Consider the following 19,997-nt stretch of genomic DNA (forward strand, 5'->3'; position numbering starts at 1 on the left):
AATTTTACCCGGTTTGGAAAATCCTTCACAATTTTCCCAAAACGCCCCAACTGTGCTTGATTTTGCTCATTTCTGACTAAGTCCGCCCCCCTGGCCCCTTTTAGCAAGGTTTGGGAAAATCCGCATTTTTGACTTTTTCGACACTACCGGCCCTGTCTTTTTTTTCAATTTTTGCCCACTTTGGAAAATCCTTCACAATTTTCACAAAACGCCCCAACTGTGCTTGATTTTGCACGTTTTTCAATAAGCCCGCCCCCTGGCCCCTTTTAGCAAAGATTTGGGAAAATCCGCATTTTTGACTTTTTCGACACTACCGGCCCTGTCTTTTTTTCAAATTTTGCCCGGTTTGGAAAATCCTTCACAATTTTCACAAAACGCCCCAACTGTGCTTGATTTTGCTCGTTTTTCAATCAGCCCGCCCCCTGGCCCCTTTTAGCAAAAATTTGTGAAAATCCCAATTTTTGACTTTTTCGACACTACCGGACCTGTCGTTTTTTTCAAATTTTGCCCACTTTGGAAAATCCTTCACAATTTTCTCAAAACGCCCCAACTGTGCTTGATTTTGCTCCTTTCTGACTCAGTCCACCCCCTGGCACCTTTTAGCAAGGTTTGTGAAAATCCCCATTTTTGACTTTTTCGACACTACCGCCCATGTCGTTTTTTTCAATTTTTGCCCACTTTGGAAAATCCTTCACAATTTTCACAAAACGCCCCAACTGTGCTTGATTTTGCTCCTTTTTCACCCAGCCCCCCCCCCCCCTCTGGCCTCTTTAAGCAAAGTTTGGGAAAATCCGCATTTTTGACTTTTTCGACACTACCGGCCCTGTCGTTTTTTTCAAATTTTGCCCGGTTTGGAAAATCCTTCACAATTTTCCCAAAACGCCCCAACTGTGCTTGATTTTGCTCCTTTCTTACTTAGTCCGCCCCCCTGGCCCCTTTTAGCAAGGTTTTGGAAAATCCCCATTTTTGACTTTTTCGACACTACCGGCCCTGTCGTTTTTTAAAATTTTTGCCCACTTTGGAAAATCCTTCACAATTTTCACACAACACCCCAACTGTGCTTGATTTTGCTCGTTTTTCAATCAGCCTGCCCCTCTGGCCCCTTTTAGCAAAAATTTGGGAAAATCCCAATTTTTGACTTTTTCGACACTACCGGACCTGTCGTTTTTTTCAAATTTTGCCCACTTTGGAAAATCCTTCACAATTTTCTCAAAACGCCCCAACTGTGCTTGATTTTGCTCCTTTCTGACTCATTCCACCCCCTGGCACCTTTTAGCAAGGTTTGTGAAAATCCCCATTTTTGACTTTTTCGACACTACCGGCCCTGTCGTTTTTTTCAAATTTTACCCGGTTTGGAAAATCCTTCACAATTTTCCCAAAACGCCCCAACTGTGCTTGATTTTGCTCATTTCTGACTAAGTCCGCCCCCCTGGCCCCTTTTAGCAAGGTTTGGGAAAATCCGCATTTTTGACTTTTTCGACACTACCGGCCCTGTCTTTTTTTTCAATTTTTGCCCACTTTGGAAAATCCTTCACAATTTTCACAAAACGCCCCAACTGTGCTTGATTTTGCACGTTTTTCAATAAGCCCGCCCCCTGGCCCCTTTTAGCAAAGATTTGGGAAAATCCGCATTTTTGACTTTTTCGACACTACCGGCCCTGTCGTTTTTTCAAATTTTGCCCGGTTTGGAAAATCCTTCACAATTTTCACAAAACGCCCCAACTGTGCTTGATTTTGCTCGTTTTTCAATAAGCCCGCCCCCTGGCCCCTTTTAGCAAAAATTTGGGAAAATCCCAATTTTTGACTTTTTCGACACTACCGGACCTGTCGTTTTTTTCAAATTTTGCCCACTTTGGAAAATCCTTCACAATTTTCTCAAAACGCCCCAACTGTGCTTGATTTTGCTCCTTTCTGACTCAGTCCACCCCCTGGCACCTTTTAGCAAGGTTTGTGAAAATCCCCATTTTTGACTTTTTCGACACTACCGCCCATGTCGTTTTTTTCAATTTTTGCCCACTTTGGAAAATCCTTCACAATTTTCACAAAACGCCCCAACTGTGCTTGATTTTGCTCCTTTTTCACCCAGCCCCCCCATCTGGCCTCTTTAAGCAAAGTTTGGGAAAATCCCCATTTTTGACTTTTTCGACACTACCGGCACTGTCGTTTTTTTCAAATTTTGCCCGGTTTGGAAAATCCTTCACAATTTTCCCAAAACGCCCCAACTGTGCTTGATTTTGCTCGTTTTTCAATAAGCCCGTCCCCTGGCCCCTTTTAGCAAAGATTTGGGAAAATCCGCATTTTTGACTTTTTCGACACTACCGGCCCTGTCGTTTTTTTCAATTTTTGCCCACTATGGAAAATCCTTCACAATTTTCACAAAACGCCCCAACTGTGCTTGATTTTGCTCCTTTTTCACCCAGCCCCCCCATCTGGCCTCTTTAAGCAAAGTTTGGGAAAATCCCCATTTTTGACTTTTTCGACACTACCGGCACTGTCGTTTTTTTCAAATTTTGCCCGGTTTGGAAAATCCTTCACAATTTTCCCAAAACGCCCCAAACTGTGCTTGATTTTGCTCGTTTTTCAATAAGCCCGTCCCCTGGCCCCTTTTAGCAAAGATTTGGGAAAATCCGCATTTTTGACTTTTTCGACACTACCGGCCCTGTCGTTTTTTTCAATTTTTGCCCACTATGGAAAATCCTTCACAATTTTCACAAAACGCCCCAACTGTGCTTGATTTTGCTCGTTTTTCACTCAGCCCCCCCCCCTTCTGGCCTCTTTAAGCAAATTTTGTGAAAATCCCCATTTTTGACTTTTTCAACACTACCGCCCCTCTCTTTTTTTTCAAATTTTGCCCGGTTTGGAAAATCCTTTACAATTTTCACACAACGCCCCAACTGTGCTTGATTTTGCTCCTTTCTCACTCAGCCCGCCCCCCTGGCCCCTTTTAGCAAGGATTTGGGAAAATCCCCATTTTTGACTTTTTCGACACTACCGGCCCTGTCTTTTTTTTTCAATTTATGCCCGGTTTGGAAAATCCTTCACAATTTTCCCAAAACGCCCCAACTGTGCTTGATTTTGCTCATTTCTGACTCAGTCCGCCCCCCTGGCCCCTTTTAGCAAGGTTTGGGAAAATCCGCATTTTTGACTTTTTCGACACTACCGGCCCTGTCGTTTTTTTCAATTTTTGCCCACGTTGGAAAATCCTTCACAATTTTCCCAAAACGCCCCAACTGTGCTTGATTTTGCTCCTTTCTGACTCAGTCCGCCCCCTGGCACCTTTTAGCAAGGTTTGGGAAAATCCCCATTTTTGACTTTTTCGACACTACCGGCCCTGTCTTTTTTTCAAATTTTGCCCGGTTTGGAAAATCCTTCACAATTTTCACAAAACGCCCCAACTGTGCTTGATTTTGCTCGTTTTTCAATCAGCCCGCCCCCTGGCCCCTTTTAGCAAAAATTTGGGAAAATCCCAATTTTTGACTTTTTCGACACTACCGGACCTGTCGTTTTTTTCAAATTTTGCCCACTTTGGAAAATCCTTCACAATTTTCTCAAAACGCCCCAACTGTGCTTGATTTTGCTCCTTTCTGACTCAGTCCACCCCCTGGCAAGGTTTGTGAAAATCCCCATTTTTGACTTTTTCGACACTACCGGCCCTGTCGTTTTTTTCAATTTTTGCCCGGTTTGGAAAATCCTTCACAATTTTCACACAACGCCCCAACTGTGCTTGATTTTGCTCCTTTCTCACTCAGCCCGCCCCCCTGGCCCCTTTTAGCAAGGATTTGGGAAAATCCCCATTTTTGACTTTTTCGACACTACCGGCCCTGTCTTTTTTTTCAATTTATGCCCGGTTTGGAAAATCCTTCACAATTTTCTCAAAACGCCCCAACTGTGCTTGATTTTGCTCATTTCTGACTCAGTCCGCCCCCCTGGCCCCTTTTAGCAAGGTTTGGGAAAATCCGCATTTTTGACTTTTTCGACACTACCGGCCCTGTCGTTTTTTTCAATTTTTGCCCACGTTGGAAAATCCTTCACAATTTTCCCAAAACGCCCCAACTGTGCTTGATTTTGCTCCTTTCTGACTCAGTCCGCCCCCTGGCACCTTTTAGCAAGGTTTGGGAAAATCCCCATTTTTGACTTTTTCGACACTACCGGCCCTGTCTTTTTTTCAAATTTTGCCCGGTTTGGAAAATCCTTCACAATTTTCACAAAACGCCCCAACTGTGCTTGATTTTGCTCGTTTTTCAATCAGCCCGCCCCCTGGCCCCTTTTAGCAAAAATTTGGGAAAATCCCAATTTTTGACTTTTTCGACACTACCGGACCTGTCGTTTTTTTCAAATTTTGCCCACTTTGGAAAATCCTTCACAATTTTCTCAAAACGCCCCAACTGTGCTTGATTTTGCTCCTTTCTGACTCAGTCCACCCCCTGGCAAGGTTTGTGAAAATCCCCATTTTTGACTTTTTCGACACTACCGGCCCTGTCGTTTTTTTCAATTTTTGCCCGGTTTGGCAAATCCTTCACAATTTTCACAAAACGCCCCAACTGTGCTTGATTTTGCTCCTTTTTCACCCAGCCCCCCCATCTGGCCTCTTTAAGCAAAGTTTGGGAAAATCCCCATTTTTGACTTTTTCGACACTACCGGCCCTGTCGTTTTTTTCAAATTTTGCCCGGTTTGGAAAATCCTTCACAATTTTCCAAAAACGCCCCAACTGTGCTTGATTTTGCTCGTTTTTCAATAAGCCCGTCCCCTGGCCCCTTTTAGCAAAGATTTGGGAAAATCCGCATTTTTGACTTTTTCGACACTACCGGCCCTGTCGTTTTTTTCAATTTTTGCCCACTATGGAAAATCCTTCACAATTTTCACAAAACGCCCCAACTGTGCTTGATTTTGCTCGTTTTTCACTCAGCCCCCCCCCCCTCTGGCCTCTTTAAGCAAATTTTGTGAAAATCCCCATTTTTGACTTTTTCGACACTACCGCCCCTCTCTTTTTTTTCAAATTTTGCCCGGTTTGGAAAATCCTTCACAATTTTCACACAACGCCCCAACTGTGCTTGATTTTGCTCCTTTCTCACTCAGCCCGCCCCCCTGGCCCCTTTTAGCAAGGATTTGGGAAAATCCCCATTTTTGACTTTTTCGACACTACCGGCCCTGTCGTTTTTTTCAAATTTTGCCCGATTTGGAAAATCATTCACAATTTTCCCAAAACGCCCCAACTGTGCTTGATTTTGCTCCTTTCTGACTCAGTCCGCCCCCCTGGCCCCTTTTAGCAAGGTTTGGGAAAATCCCCATTTTTGACTTTTTCGACACTACCGGCCCTGTCTTTTTTTTCAAATTTTACCCGGTTTGGAAATTCCTTCACAATTTTCACAAAACGCCCCAACTGTGCTTGATTTTGCTCGTTTTTGAATAGGCCCGCCCCCTGGCCCCTTTTAGCAAACATTTGGGAAAATCCGCATTTTTGACTTTTTCGACACTACCGGCCCTGTCGTTTTTTTCAAATTTTGCCCGGTTTGGAAAATCCTTCACAATTTTCCCAAAACGCCCCAACTGTGCTTGATTTTGCTCCTTTCTTACTTAGTCCGCCCCCCTGGCCCCTTTTAGCAAGGTTTTGGAAAATCCCCATTTTTGACTTTTTCGACACTACCGGCACTGTCGTTTTTTTCAAATTTTGCCCGGTTTGGAAAATCCTTCACAATTTTCTCAAAACGCCCCAACTGTGCTTGATTTTGCTCATTTCTGACTCAGTCCGCCCCCCTGGCCCCTTTTAGCAAGGTTTGGGAAAATCCGAATTTTTGACTTTTCGACACTACCGGCCCTGTCGTTTTTTTCAATTTTTGCCCTCTTTGGAAAATCCTTCACAATTTTTACACAACGCCCCAACTGTGCTTGATTTTGCTCATTTCTGACTCAGCCCGCCCCCCTGGCCCCTTTTAGCAAGGTTTGGAAAAATCCCCATTTTTGACTTTTTCGACACTACCGGCCCTGTCGTTTTTTTCAATTTATGCCCGGTTTGGAAAATCCTTCACGATTTTCTCAAAACGCCCCAACTGTGCTTGATTTTGCTCATTTCTGACTCAGTCCGCCCCCCTGGCCCCTTTTAGCAAGGTTTGGGAAAATCCGCATTTTTGACTTTTTCGACACTACCGGCCCTGTCGTTTTTTTCAAATTTTGCCCGGTTTGGAAAATCCTTCACAATTTTCCCAAAACGCCCCAACTGTGCTTGATTTTGCTCCTTTCTTACTTAGTCCGCCCCCCTGGCCCCTTTTAGCAAGGTTTTGGAAAATCCCCATTTTTGACTTTTTCGACACTACCGGCACTGTCGTTTTTTTCAAATTTTGCCCGGTTTGGAAAATCCTTCACAATTTTCTCAAAACGCCCCAACTGTGCTTGATTTTGCTCATTTCTGACTCAGTCCGCCCCCCTGGCCCCTTTTAGCAAGGTTTGGGAAAATCCGAATTTTTGACTTTTCGACACTACCGGCCCTGTCGTTTTTTTCAATTTTTGCCCACTTTGGAAAATCCTTCACAATTTTTACACAACGCCCCAACTGTGCTTGATTTTGCTCATTTCTGACTCAGCCCGCCCCCCTGGCCCCTTTTAGCAAGGTTTGGAAAAATCCCCATTTTTGACTTTTTCGACACTACCGGCCCTGTCGTTTTTTTCAATTTATGCCCGGTTTGGAAAATCCTTCACGATTTTCTCAAAACGCCCCAACTGTGCTTGATTTTGCTCATTTCTGACTCAGTCCGCCCCCCTGGCCCCTTTTAGCAAGGTTTGGGAAAATCCGCATTTTTGACTTTTTCGACACTACCGGCCCTGTCGTTTTTTTTCAAATTTTGCCCGGTTTGGAAAATCCTTCACAATTTTCCCAAAACACCCCAACTGTGCTTGATTTTGCTCCTTTCTGACTCAGTCCGCACCCCTGGCCCCTTTTAGCAAGGTTTGGGAAAATCCCCATTTTTGACTTTTTCGACACTACCGGCCCTGTCGTTTTTTAAAATTTTTGCCCACTTTGGAAAATCCTTCACAATTTTCACACAACACCCCAACTGTGCTTGATTTTGCTCGTTTTTCAATCAGCCCGCCCCTCTGGCCCCTTTTAGCAAAAATTTGGGAAAATCCCAATTTTTGACTTTTTCGACACTACCGGACCTGTCGTTTTTTTCAAATTTTGCCCACTTTGGAAAATCCTTCACAATTTTCTCAAAACGCCCCAACTGTGCTTGATTTTGCTCCTTTCTGACTCATTCCACCCCCTGGCACCTTTTAGCAAGGTTTGTGAAAATCCCCATTTTTGACTTTTTCGACACTACCGGCCCTGTCGTTTTTTTCAAATTTTACCCGGTTTGGAAAATCCTTCACAATTTTCCCAAAACGCCCCAACTGTGCTTGATTTTGCTCATTTCTGACTAAGTCCGCCCCCCTGGCCCCTTTTAGCAAGGTTTGGGAAAATCCGCATTTTTGACTTTTTCGACACTACCGGCCCTGTCTTTTTTTTCAATTTTTGCCCACTTTGGAAAATCCTTCACAATTTTCACAAAACGCCCCAACTGTGCTTGATTTTGCACGTTTTTCAATAAGCCCGCCCCCTGGCCCCTTTTAGCAAAGATTTGGGAAAATCCGCATTTTTGACTTTTTCGACACTACCGGCCCTGTCTTTTTTTCAAATTTTGCCCGGTTTGGAAAATCCTTCACAATTTTCACAAAACGCCCCAACTGTGCTTGATTTTGCTCGTTTTTCAATCAGCCCGCCCCCTGGCCCCTTTTAGCAAAAATTTGGGAAAATCCCAATTTTTGACTTTTTCGACACTACCGGACCTGTCGTTTTTTTCAAATTTTGCCCACTTTGGAAAATCCTTCACAATTTTCTCAAAACGCCCCAACTGTGCTTGATTTTGCTCCTTTCTGACTCAGTCCACCCCCTGGCACCTTTTAGCAAGGTTTGTGAAAATCCCCATTTTTGACTTTTTCGACACTACCGCCCATGTCGTTTTTTTCAATTTTTGCCCACTTTGGAAAATCCTTCACAATTTTCACAAAACGCCCCAACTGTGCTTGATTTTGCTCCTTTTTCACCCAGCCCCCCCATCTGGCCTCTTTAAGCAAAGTTTGGGAAAATCCCCATTTTTGACTTTTTCGACACTACCGGCACTGTCGTTTTTTTCAAATTTTGCCCGGTTTGGAAAATCCTTCACAATTTTCCCAAAACGCCCCAACTGTGCTTGATTTTGCTCGTTTTTCAATAAGCCCGTCCCCTGGCCCCTTTTAGCAAAGATTTGGGAAAATCCGCATTTTTGACTTTTTCGACACTACCGGCCCTGTCGTTTTTTTCAATTTTTGCCCACTATGGAAAATCCTTCACAATTTTCACAAAACGCCCCAACTGTGCTTGATTTTGCTCCTTTTTCACCCAGCCCCCCCATCTGGCCTCTTTAAGCAAAGTTTGGGAAAATCCCCATTTTTGACTTTTTCGACACTACCGGCACTGTCGTTTTTTTCAAATTTTGCCCGGTTTGGAAAATCCTTCACAATTTTCCCAAAACGCCCCAACTGTGCTTGATTTTGCTCGTTTTTCAATAAGCCCGTCCCCTGGCCCCTTTTAGCAAAGATTTGGGAAAATCCGCATTTTTGACTTTTTCGACACTACCGGCCCTGTCGTTTTTTTCAATTTTTGCCCACTATGGAAAATCCTTCACAATTTTCACAAAACGCCCCAACTGTGCTTGATTTTGCTCGTTTTTCACTCAGCCCCCCCCCTCTTGCCTCTTTAAGCAAATTTTGTGAAAATCCCCATTTTTGACTTTTTCGACACTACCGCCCCTCTCTTTTTTTTCAAATTTTGCCCGGTTTGGAAAATCCTTCACAATTTTCACACAACGCCCCAACTGTGCTTGATTTTGCTCCTTTCTCACTCAGCCCGCCCCCCTGGCCCCTTTTAGCAAGGATTTGGGAAAATCCCCATTTTTGACTTTTTCGACACTACCGGCCCTGTCTTTTTTTTCAATTTTTGCCCACGTTGGAAAATCCTTCACAATTTTCCCAAAACGCCCCAACTGTGCTTGATTTTGCTCATTTCTGACTCAGTCCGCCCCCCTGGCCCCTTTTAGCAAGGTTTGGGAAAATCCGCATTTTTGACTTTTTCGACACTACCGGCCCTGTCGTTTTTTTCAATTTTTGCCCACGATGGAAAATCCTTCACAATTTTCCCAAAACGCCCCAACTGTGCTTGATTTTGCTCCTTTCTGACTCAGTCCGCCCCCTGGCACCTTTTAGCAAGGTTTGGGAAAATCCCCATTTTTGACTTTTTCGACACTACCGGCCCTGTCTTTTTTTCAAATTTTGCCCGGTTTGGAAAATCCTTCACAATTTTCACAAAACGCCCCAACTGTGCTTGATTTTGCTCGTTTTTCAATCAGCCCGCCCCCCTGGCCCCTTTTAGCAAGGTTTGGGAAAATCCCCATTTTTGACTTTTTCGACACTACCGGCCCTGTCGTTTTTTTCAATTTTTGCCCGGTTTGGAAAATCCTTCACAATTTTCACACAACGCCCCAACTGTGCTTGATTTTGCTCCTTTCTCACTCAGCCCGCCCCCCTGGCCCCTTTTAGCAAGGATTTGGGAAAATCCCCATTTTTGACTTTTTCGACACTACCGGCCCTGTCTTTTTTTTCAATTTATGCCCGGTTTGGAAAATCCTTCACAATTTTCTCAAAACGCCCCAACTGTGCTTGATTTTGCTCATTTCTGACTCAGTCCGCCCCCCTGGCCCCTTTTAGCAAGGTTTGGGAAAATCCGCATTTTTGACTTTTTCGACACTACCGGCCCTGTCGTTTTTTTCAATTTTTGCCCACGTTGGAAAATCCTTCACAATTTTCCCAAAACGCCCCAACTGTGCTTGATTTTGCTCCTTTCTGACTCAGTCCGCCCCCTGGCACCTTTTAGCAAGGTTTGGGAAAATCCCCATTTTTGACTTTTTCGACACTACCGGCCCTGTCTTTTTTTCAAATTTTGCCCGGTTTGGAAAATCCTTCACAATTTTCACAAAACGCCCCAACTGTGCTTGATTTTGCTCGTTTTTCAATCAGCCCGCCCCCTGGCCCCTTTTAGCAAAAATTTGGGAAAATCCCAATTTTTGACTTTTTCGACACTACCGGACCTGTCGTTTTTTTCAAATTTTGCCCACTTTGGAAAATCCTTCACAATTTTCTCAAAACGCCCCAACTGTGCTTTATTTTGCTCCTTTCTGACTCAGTCCACCCCCTGGCAAGGTTTGTGAAAATCCCCATTTTTGACTTTTTCGACACTACCGGCCCTGTCGTTTTTTTCAATTTTTGCCCGGTTTGGCAAATCCTTCACAATTTTCACAAAACGCCCCAACTGTGCTTGATTTTGCTCCTTTTTCACCCAGCCCCCCCATCTGGCCTCTTTAAGCAAAGTTTGGGAAAATCCCCATTTTTGACTTTTTCGACACTACCGGCACTGTCGTTTTTTTCAAATTTTGCCCGGTTTGGAAAATCCTTCACAATTTTCCAAAAACGCCCCAACTGTGCTTGATTTTGCTCGTTTTTCAATAAGCCCGTCCCCTGGCCCCTTTTAGCAAAGATTTGGGAAAATCCGCATTTTTGACTTTTTCGACACTACCGGCCCTGTCGTTTTTTTCAATTTTTGCCCACTATGGAAAATCCTTCACAATTTTCACAAAACGCCCCAACTGTGCTTGATTTTGCTCGTTTTTCACTCAGCCCCCCCCCCTCTGGCCTCTTTAAGCAAATTTTGTGAAAATCCCCATTTTTGACTTTTTCGACACTACCGCCCCTCTCTTTTTTTTCAAATTTTGCCCGGTTTGGAAAATCCTTCACAATTTTCACACAACGCCCCAACTGTGCTTGATTTTGCTCCTTTCTCACTCAGCCCGCCCCCCTGGCCCCTTTTAGCAAGGATTTGGGAAAATCCCCATTTTTGACTTTTTCGACACTACCGGCCCTGTCGTTTTTTTCAAATTTTGCCCGATTTGGAAAATCATTCACAATTTTCCCAAAACGCCCCAACTGTGCTTGATTTTGCTCCTTTCTGACTCAGTCCGCCCCCCTGGCCCCTTTTAGCAAGGTTTGGGAAAATCCCCATTTTTGACTTTTTCGACACTACCGGCCCTGTCTTTTTTTTCAAATTTTACCCGGTTTGGAAATTCCTTCACAATTTTCACAAAGCGCCCCAACTGTGCTTGATTTTGCTCGTTTTTCAATAGGCCCGCCCCCTGGCCCCTTTTAGCAAACATTTGGGAAAATCCGCATTTTTGACTTTTTCGACACTACCGGCCCTGTCGTTTTTTTCAAATTTTGCCCGGTTTGGAAAATCCTTCACAATTTTCCCAAAACGCCCCAACTGTGCTTGATTTTGCTCCTTTCTTACTTAGTCCGCCCCCCTGGCCCCTTTTAGCAAGGTTTTGGAAAATCCCCATTTTTGACTTTTTCGACACTACCGGCACTGTCGTTTTTTTCAAATTTTGCCCGGTTTGGAAAATCCTTCACAATTTTCTCAAAACGCCCCAACTGTGCTTGATTTTGCTCATTTCTGACTCAGTCCGCCCCCCTGGCCCCTTTTAGCAAGGTTTGGGAAAATCCGAATTTTTGACTTTTCGACACTACCGGCCCTGTCGTTTTTTTCAATTTTTGCCCACTTTGGAAAATCCTTCACAATGTTCACACAACGCCCCAACTGTGCTTGATTTTGCTCCTTTCTGACTCAGCCCGCCCCCCTGGCCCCTTTTAGCAAGGTTTGGGAAAATCCCCATTTTTGACTTTTTCGACACTACCGGCCCTGTCGTTTTTTTCAATTTTTGCCCACTTTGGAAAATCCTTCACAATTTTCACACAACGCCCCAACTGTGCTTGATTTTGCTCCTTTCTGACTCAGCCCGCCCCCCTGGCCCCTTTTAGCAAGGTTTGGAAAAATCCCCATTTTTGACTTTTTCGACACTACCGGCCCTGTCGTTTTTTTCAATTTATGCCCGGTTTGGAAAATCCTTCACGATTTTCTCAAAACGCCCCAACTGTGCTTGATTTTGCTCATTTCTGACTCAGTCCGCCCCCCTGGCCCCTTTTAGCAAGGTTTGGGAAAATCCGCATTTTTGACTTTTTCGACACTACCGGCCCTGTCGTTTTTTTTCAAATTTTGCCCGGTTTGGAAAATCCTTCACAATTTTCCCAAAACACCCCAACTGTGCTTGATTTTGCTCCTTTCTGACTCAGTCAGCACCCCTGGCCCCTTTTAGCAAGGTTTGGGAAAATCCCCATTTTTGACTTTTTCGACACTACCGGCCCTGTCGTTTTTTAAAATTTTTGCCCACTTTGGAAAATCCTTCACAATTTTCACACAACACCCCAACTGTGCTTGATTTTGCTCGTTTTTCAATCAGCCCGCCCCTCTGGCCCCTTTTAGCAAAAATTTGGGAAAATCCCAATTTTTGACTTTTTCGACACTACCGGACCTGTCGTTTTTTTCAAATTTTGCCCACTTTGGAAAATCCTTCACAATTTTCTCAAAACGCCCCAACTGTGCTTGATTTTGCTCCTTTCTGACTCATTCCACCCCCTGGCACCTTTTAGCAAGGTTTGTGAAAATCCCCATTTTTGACTTTTTCGACACTACCGGCCCTGTCGTTTTTTTCAAATTTTACCCGGTTTGGAAAATCCTTCACAATTTTCCCAAAACGCCCCAACTGTGCTTGATTTTGCTCATTTCTGACTAAGTCCGCCCCCCTGGCCCCTTTTAGCAAGGTTTGGGAAAATCCCCATTTTTGACTTTTTCGACACTACCGGCCCTGTCTTTTTTTTCAATTTTTGCCCACTTTGGAAAATCCTTCACAATTTTCACAAAACGCCCCAACTGTGCTTGATTTTGCACGTTTTTCAATAAGCCCGCCCCCTGGCCCCTTTTAGCAAAGATTTGGGAAAATCCGCATTTTTGACTTTTTCGACACTACCGGCCCTGTCTTTTTTTCAAATTTTGCCCGGTTTGGAAAATCCTTCACAATTTTCACAAAACGCCCCAACTGTGCTTGATTTTGCTCGTTTTTCAATCAGCCCGCCCCCTGGCCCCTTTTAGCAAAAGTTTGGGAAAATCCCAATTTTTGACTTTTTCGACACTACCGGACCTGTCGTTTTTTTCAAATTTTGCCCACTTTGGAAAATCCTTCACAATTTTCTCAAAACGCCCCAACTGTGCTTGATTTTGCTCCTTTCTGACTCAGTCCACCCCCTGGCACCTTTTAGCAAGGTTTGTGAAAATCCCCATTTTTGACTTTTTCGACACTACCGCCCATGTCGTTTTTTTCAATTTTTGCCCACTTTGGAAAATCCTTCACAATTTTCACAAAACGCCCCAACTGTGCTTGATTTTGCTCCTTTTTCACCCAGCCCCCCCATCTGGCCTCTTTAAGCAAAGTTTGGGAAAATCCCCATTTTTGACTTTTTCGACACTACCGGCACTGTCGTTTTTTTCAAATTTTGCCCGGTTTGGAAAATCCTTCACAATTTTCCCAAAACGCCCCAACTGTGCTTGATTTTGCTCGTTTTTCAATAAGCCCGTCCCCTGGCCCCTTTTAGCAAAGATTTGGGAAAATCCGCATTTTTGACTTTTTCGACACTACCGGCCCTGTCGTTTTTTTCAATTTTTGCCCACTATGGAAAATCCTTCACAATTTTCACAAAACGCCCCAACTGTGCTTGATTTTGCTCCTTTTTCACCCAGCCCCCCCATCTGGCCTCTTTAAGCAAAGTTTGGGAAAATCCCCATTTTTGACTTTTTCGACACTACCGGCACTGTCGTTTTTTTCAAATTTTGCCCGGTTTGGAAAATCCTTCACAATTTTCCCAAAACGCCCCAACTGTGCTTGATTTTGCTCGTTTTTCACTCAGCCCCCCCCCTCTGGCCTCTTTAAGCAAATTTTGTGAAAATCCCCATTTTTGACTTTTTCGACACTACCGCCCCTCTCTTTTTTTTCAAATTTTGCCCGGTTTGGAAAATCCTTCACAATTTTCACACAACGCCCCAACTGTGCTTGATTTTGCTCCTTTCTCACTCAGCCCGCCCCCCTGGCCCCTTTTAGCAAGGATTTGGGAAAATCCCCATTTTTGACTTTTTCGACACTACCGGCCCTGTCTTTTTTTTCAATTTTTGCCCACGTTGGAAAATCCTTCACAATTTTCCCAAAACGCCCCAACTGTGCTTGATTTTGCTCATTTCTGACTCAGTCCGCCCCCCTGGCCCCTTTTAGCAAGGTTTGGGAAAATCCGCATTTTTGACTTTTTCGACACTACCGGCCCTGTCGTTTTTTTCAATTTTTGCCCACGATGGAAAATCCTTCACAATTTTCCCAAAACGCCCCAACTGTGCTTGATTTTGCTCCTTTCTGACTCAGTCCGCCCCCTGGCACCTTTTAGCAAGGTTTGGGAAAATCCCCATTTTTGACTTTTTCGACACTACCGGCCCTGTCTTTTTTTCAAATTTTGCCCGGTTTGGAAAATCCTTCACAATTTTCACAAAACGCCCCAACTGTGCTTGATTTTGCTCGTTTTTCAATCAGCCCGCCCCCCTGGCCCCTTTTAGCAAGGTTTGGGAAAATCCCCATTTTTGACTTTTTCGACACTACCGGCCCTGTCGTTTTTTTCAATTTTTGCCCGGTTTGGAAAATCCTTCACAATTTTCACACAACGCCCCAACTGTGCTTGATTTTGCTCCTTTCTCACTCAGCCCGCCCCCCTGGCCCCTTTTAGCAAGGATTTGGGAAAATCCCCATTTTTGACTTTTTCGACACTACCGGCCCTGTCTTTTTTTTCAATTTATGCCCGGTTTGGAAAATCCTTCACAATTTTCTCAAAACGCCCCAACTGTGCTTGATTTTGCTCATTTCTGACTCAGTCCGCCCCCCTGGCCCCTTTTAGCAAGGTTTGGGAAAATCCGCATTTTTGACTTTTTCGACACTACCGGCCCTGTCGTTTTTTTCAATTTTTGCCCACGTTGGAAAATCCTTCACAATTTTCCCAAAACGCCCCAACTGTGCTTGATTTTGCTCCTTTCTGACTCAGTCCGCCCCCTGGCACCTTTTAGCAAGGTTTGGGAAAATCCCCATTTTTGACTTTTTCGACACTACCGGCCCTGTCTTTTTTTCAAATTTTGCCCGGTTTGGAAAATCCTTCACAATTTTCACAAAACGCCCCAACTGTGCTTGATTTTGCTCGTTTTTCAATCAGCCCGCCCCCTGGCCCCTTTAAGCAAAAATTTGGGAAAATCCCAATTTTTGACTTTTTCGACACTACCGGACCTGTCGTTTTTTTCAAATTTTGCCCACTTTGGAAAATCCTTCACAATTTTCTCAAAACGCCCCAACTGTGCTTGATTTTGCTCCTTTCTGACTCAGTCCACCCCCTGGCAAGGTTTGTGAAAATCCCCATTTTTGACTTTTTCGACACTACCGGCCCTGTCGTTTTTTTCAATTTTTGCCCACTTTGGAAAATCCTTCACAATTTTCACAAAACGCCCCAACTGTGCTTGATTTTGCTCCTTTTTCACCCAGCCCCCCCATCTGGCCTCTTTAAGCAAAGTTTGGGAAAATCCCCATTTTTGACTTTTTCGACACTACCGGCACTGTCGTTTTTTTCAAATTTTGCCCGGTTTGGAAAATCCTTCACAATTTTCCCAAAACGCCCCAACTGTGCTTGATTTTGCTCGTTTTTCAATAAGCCCGTCCCCTGGCCCCTTTTAGCGAAGATTTGGGAAAATCCGCATTTTTGACTTTTTCGACACTACCGGCCCTGTCGTTTTTTTCAATTTTTGCCCACTATGGAAAATCCTTCACAATTTTCACAAAACGCCCCAACTGTGCTTGATTTTGCTCGTTTTTCACTCAGCCCCCCCCCTCTGGCCTCTTTAAGCAAATTTTGTGAAAATCCCCATTTTTGACTTTTTCGACACTACCGCCCCTCTCTTTTTTTTCAAATTTTGCCCGGTTTGGAAAATCCTTCACAATTTTCACACAACGCCCCAACTGTGCTTGATTTTGCTCCTTTCTCACTCAGCCCGCCCCCCTGGCCCCTTTTAGCAAGGATTTGGGAAAATCCCCATTTTTGACTTTTTCGACACTACCGGCCCTGTCTTTTTTTCAAATTTTGCCCGGTTTGGAAAATCCTTCACAATTTTCACAAAACGCCCCAACTGTGCTTGATTTTGCTCGTTTTTCAATCAGCCCGCCCCCTGGCCCCTTTTAGCAAAAATTTGGGAAAATCCCAATTTTTGACTTTTTCGACACTGCCGGACCTGTCGTTTTTTTCAAATTTTGCCCACGTTGGAAAATCCTTCACAATTTTCTCAAAACGCCCCAACTGTGCTTGATTTTGCTCCTTTCTGACTCAGTCCACCCCCTGGCACCTTTTAGCAAGGTTTGTGAAAATCCCCATTTTTGACTTTTTCGACACTACCGGCCCTGTCGTTTTTTTCAAATTTTGCCCGGTTTGGAAAATCCTTCACAATTTTCCCAAAATGCCCCAACTGTGCTTGATTTTGCTCCTTTCTCACTCAGTCCGCCCCCCTGGCCCGTTTTAGCAAGGTTTGGGAAAATCCCAATTTTTGACTTTTTCGACACTACCGTACCTGTCGTTTTTTTCAAATTTTGCCCACTTTGGAAAATCCTTCACAATTTTCACACAACGCCCCAACTGTGCTTGATTTTGCTCCTTTCTCACTCAGCCCGCCCCCCTGGCCCCTTTTAGCAAGGATTTGGGAAAATCCCCATTTTTGACTTTTTCGACACTACCGGCCCTGTCGTTTTCTATCAAATTTTGCCCGGTTTGGAAAATCCTTCACAATTTTCCCAAAACGCCCCAACTGTGCTTGATTTTGCTCCTTTCTGACTCAGTCCGCCCCCCTGGCCCCTTTTAGCAAGGTTTGGGAAAATCCCCATTTTTGACTTTTTCGACACTACCGGCCCTGTCTTTTTTTTCAATTTATGTCCGGTTTGGAAAATCCTTCACAATTTTCTCAAAACGCCCCAACTGTGCTTGATTTTGCTCATTTCTGACTCAGTCCGCCCCCCTGGCCCCTTTTAGCAAGGTTTGGGAAAATCCGCATTTTTGACTTTTTCGACACTACCGGCCCTGTCTTTTTTTTCAATTTTTGCCCACGTTGGAAAATCCTTCACAATTTTCCCAAAACGCCCCAACTGTGCTTGATTTTGCTCCTTTCTGACTCAGTCCGCCCCCTGGCACCTTTTAGCAAGGTTTGGGAAAATCCCCATTTTTGACTTTTTCGACACTACCGGCCCTGTCTTTTTTTCAAATTTTGCCCGGTTTGGAAAATCCTTCACAATTTTCACAAAACGCCCCAACTGTGCTTGATTTTGCTCGTTTTTCAATCAGCCCGCCCCCTTGGCCCCTTTTAGCAAGGTTTGGGAAAATCCCCATTTTTGACTTGTTCGACACTACCGGCCCTGTCGTTTTTTTCAATTTTTGCCCGGTTTGGAAAATCCTTCACAATTTTCACACAACGCCCCAACTGTGCTTGATTTTGCTCCTTTCTCACTCAGCCCGCCCCCCTGGCCCCTTTTAGCAAGGATTTGGGAAAATCCCCATTTTTGACTCTTTCGACACTACCGGCCCTGTCTTTTTTTTCAATTTATGCCCGGTTTGGAAAATCCTTCACAATTTTCTCAAAACGCCCCAACTGTGCTTGATTTTGCTCATTTCTGACTCAGTCTGCCCCCCTGGCACCTTTTAGCAAGGTTTGGGAAAATCCCCATTTTTGACTTTTTCGACACTACCGGCCCTGTCTTTTTTTCAAATTTTGCCCGGTTTGGAAAATCCTTCACAATTTTCACAAAACGCCCCAACTGTGCATGATTTTGCTCGTTTTTCAATAAGCCCTCCCCCTGGCCCCTTTTAGCAAAGATTTGGGAAAATCCGCATTTTTGACTTTTTCGACACTACCGGCCCTGTCGTTTTTTTCAATTTTTGCCCACTATGGAAAATCCTTCACAATTTTCACAAAACGCCCCAACTGTGCTTGATTTTGCTCGTTTTTCAATAAGCCCGTCCCCTGGCCCCTTTTAGCGAAGATTTGGGAAAATCCGCATTTTTGACTTTTTCGACACTACCGGCCCTGTCGTTTTTTTCAATTTTTGCCCACTATGGAAAATCCTTCACAATTTTCACAAAACGCCCCAACTGTGCTTGATTTTGCTCGTTTTTCACTCAGCCCCCCCCCTCTGGCCTCTTTAAGCAAATTTTGTGAAAATCCCCATTTTTGACTTTTTCGACACTACCGCCCCTCTCTTTTTTTTCAAATTTTGCCCGGTTTGGAAAATCCTTCACAATTTTCACACAACGCCCCAACTGTGCTTGATTTTGCTCCTTTCTCACTCAGCCCGCCCCCCTGGCCCCTTTTAGCAAGGATTTGGGAAAATCCCCATTTTTGACTTTTTCGACACTACCGGCCCTGTCTTTTTTTCAAATTTTGCCCGGTTTGGAAAATCCTTCACAATTTTCACAAAACGCCCCAACTGTGCTTGATTTTGCTCGTTTTTCAATCAGCCCGCCCCCTGGCCCCTTTTAGCAAAAATTTGGGAAAATCCCAATTTTTGACTTTTTCGACACTACCGGACCTGTCGTTTTTTTCAAATTTTGCCCACGTTGGAAAATCCTTCACAATTTTCTCAAAACGCCCCAACTGTGCTTGATTTTGCTCCTTTCTGACTCAGTCCACCCCCTGGCACCTTTTAGCAAGGTTTGTGAAAATCCCCATTTTTGACTTTTTCGACACTACCGGCCCTGTCGTTTTTTTCAAATTTTGCCCGGTTTGGAAAATCCTTCACAATTTTCCCAAAATGCCCCAACTGTGCTTGATTTTGCTCCTTTCTCACTCAGTCCGCCCCCCTGGCCCGTTTTAGCAAGGTTTGGGAAAATCCCAATTTTTGACTTTTTCGACACTACCGTACCTGTCGTTTTTTTCAAATTTTGCCCACTTTGGAAAATCCTTCACAATTTTCACACAACGCCCCAACTGTGCTTGATTTTGCTCCTTTCTGACTCAGTCCGCCCCCTGGCACCTTTTAGCAAGGTTTGGGAAAATCCCCATTTTTGACTTTTTCGACACTACCGGCCCTGTCTTTTTTTCAAATTTTGCCCGGTTTGGAAAATCCTTCACAATTTTCACAAAACGCCCCAACTGTGCTTGATTTTGCTCGTTTTTCAATCAGCCCGCCCCCTTGGCCCCTTTTAGCAAGGTTTGGGAAAATCCCCATTTTTGACTTTTTCGACACTACCGGCCCTGTCGTTTTTTTCAATTTTTGCCCGGTTTGGAAAATCCTTCACAATTTTCACACAACGCCCCAACTGTGCTTGATTTTGCTCCTTTCTCACTCAGCCCGCCCCCCTGGCCCCTTTTAGCAAGGATTTGGGAAAATCCCCATTTTTGACTCTTTCGACACTACCGGCCCTGTCTTTTTTTTCAATTTATGCCCGGTTTGGAAAATCCTTCACAATTTTCTCAAAACGCCCCAACTGTGCTTGATTTTGCTCATTTCTGACTCAGTCTGCCCCCCTGGCACCTTTTAGCAAGGTTTGGGAAAATCCCCATTTTTGACTTTTTCGACACTACCGGCCCTGTCTTTTTTTCAAATTTTGCCCGGTTTGGAAAATCCTTCACAATTTTCACAAAACGCCCCAACTGTGCATGATTTTGCTCGTTTTTCAATAAGCCCTCCCCCTGGCCCCTTTTAGCAAAGATTTGGGAAAATCCGCATTTTTGACTTTTTCGACACTACCGGCCCTGTCGTTTTTTTCAAATTTTGCCCGGTTTGGAAAATCCTTCACAATTTTCCCAAAACGCCCCAACTATGCTTGATTTTGCTCCTTTCTTACTTAGTCCGCCCCCCTGGCACCTTTTAGCAAGGTTTGTGAAAATCCCCATTTTTGACTTTTTCGACACTACCGGCCCTGTCGTTTTTTTC

The sequence above is a fragment of the Scomber scombrus genome, chromosome 4, assembly GCF_963691925.1.
Source record: "Scomber scombrus chromosome 4, fScoSco1.1, whole genome shotgun sequence".
In the NCBI taxonomy this organism is placed as follows: domain Eukaryota; kingdom Metazoa; phylum Chordata; class Actinopteri; order Scombriformes; family Scombridae; genus Scomber; species Scomber scombrus.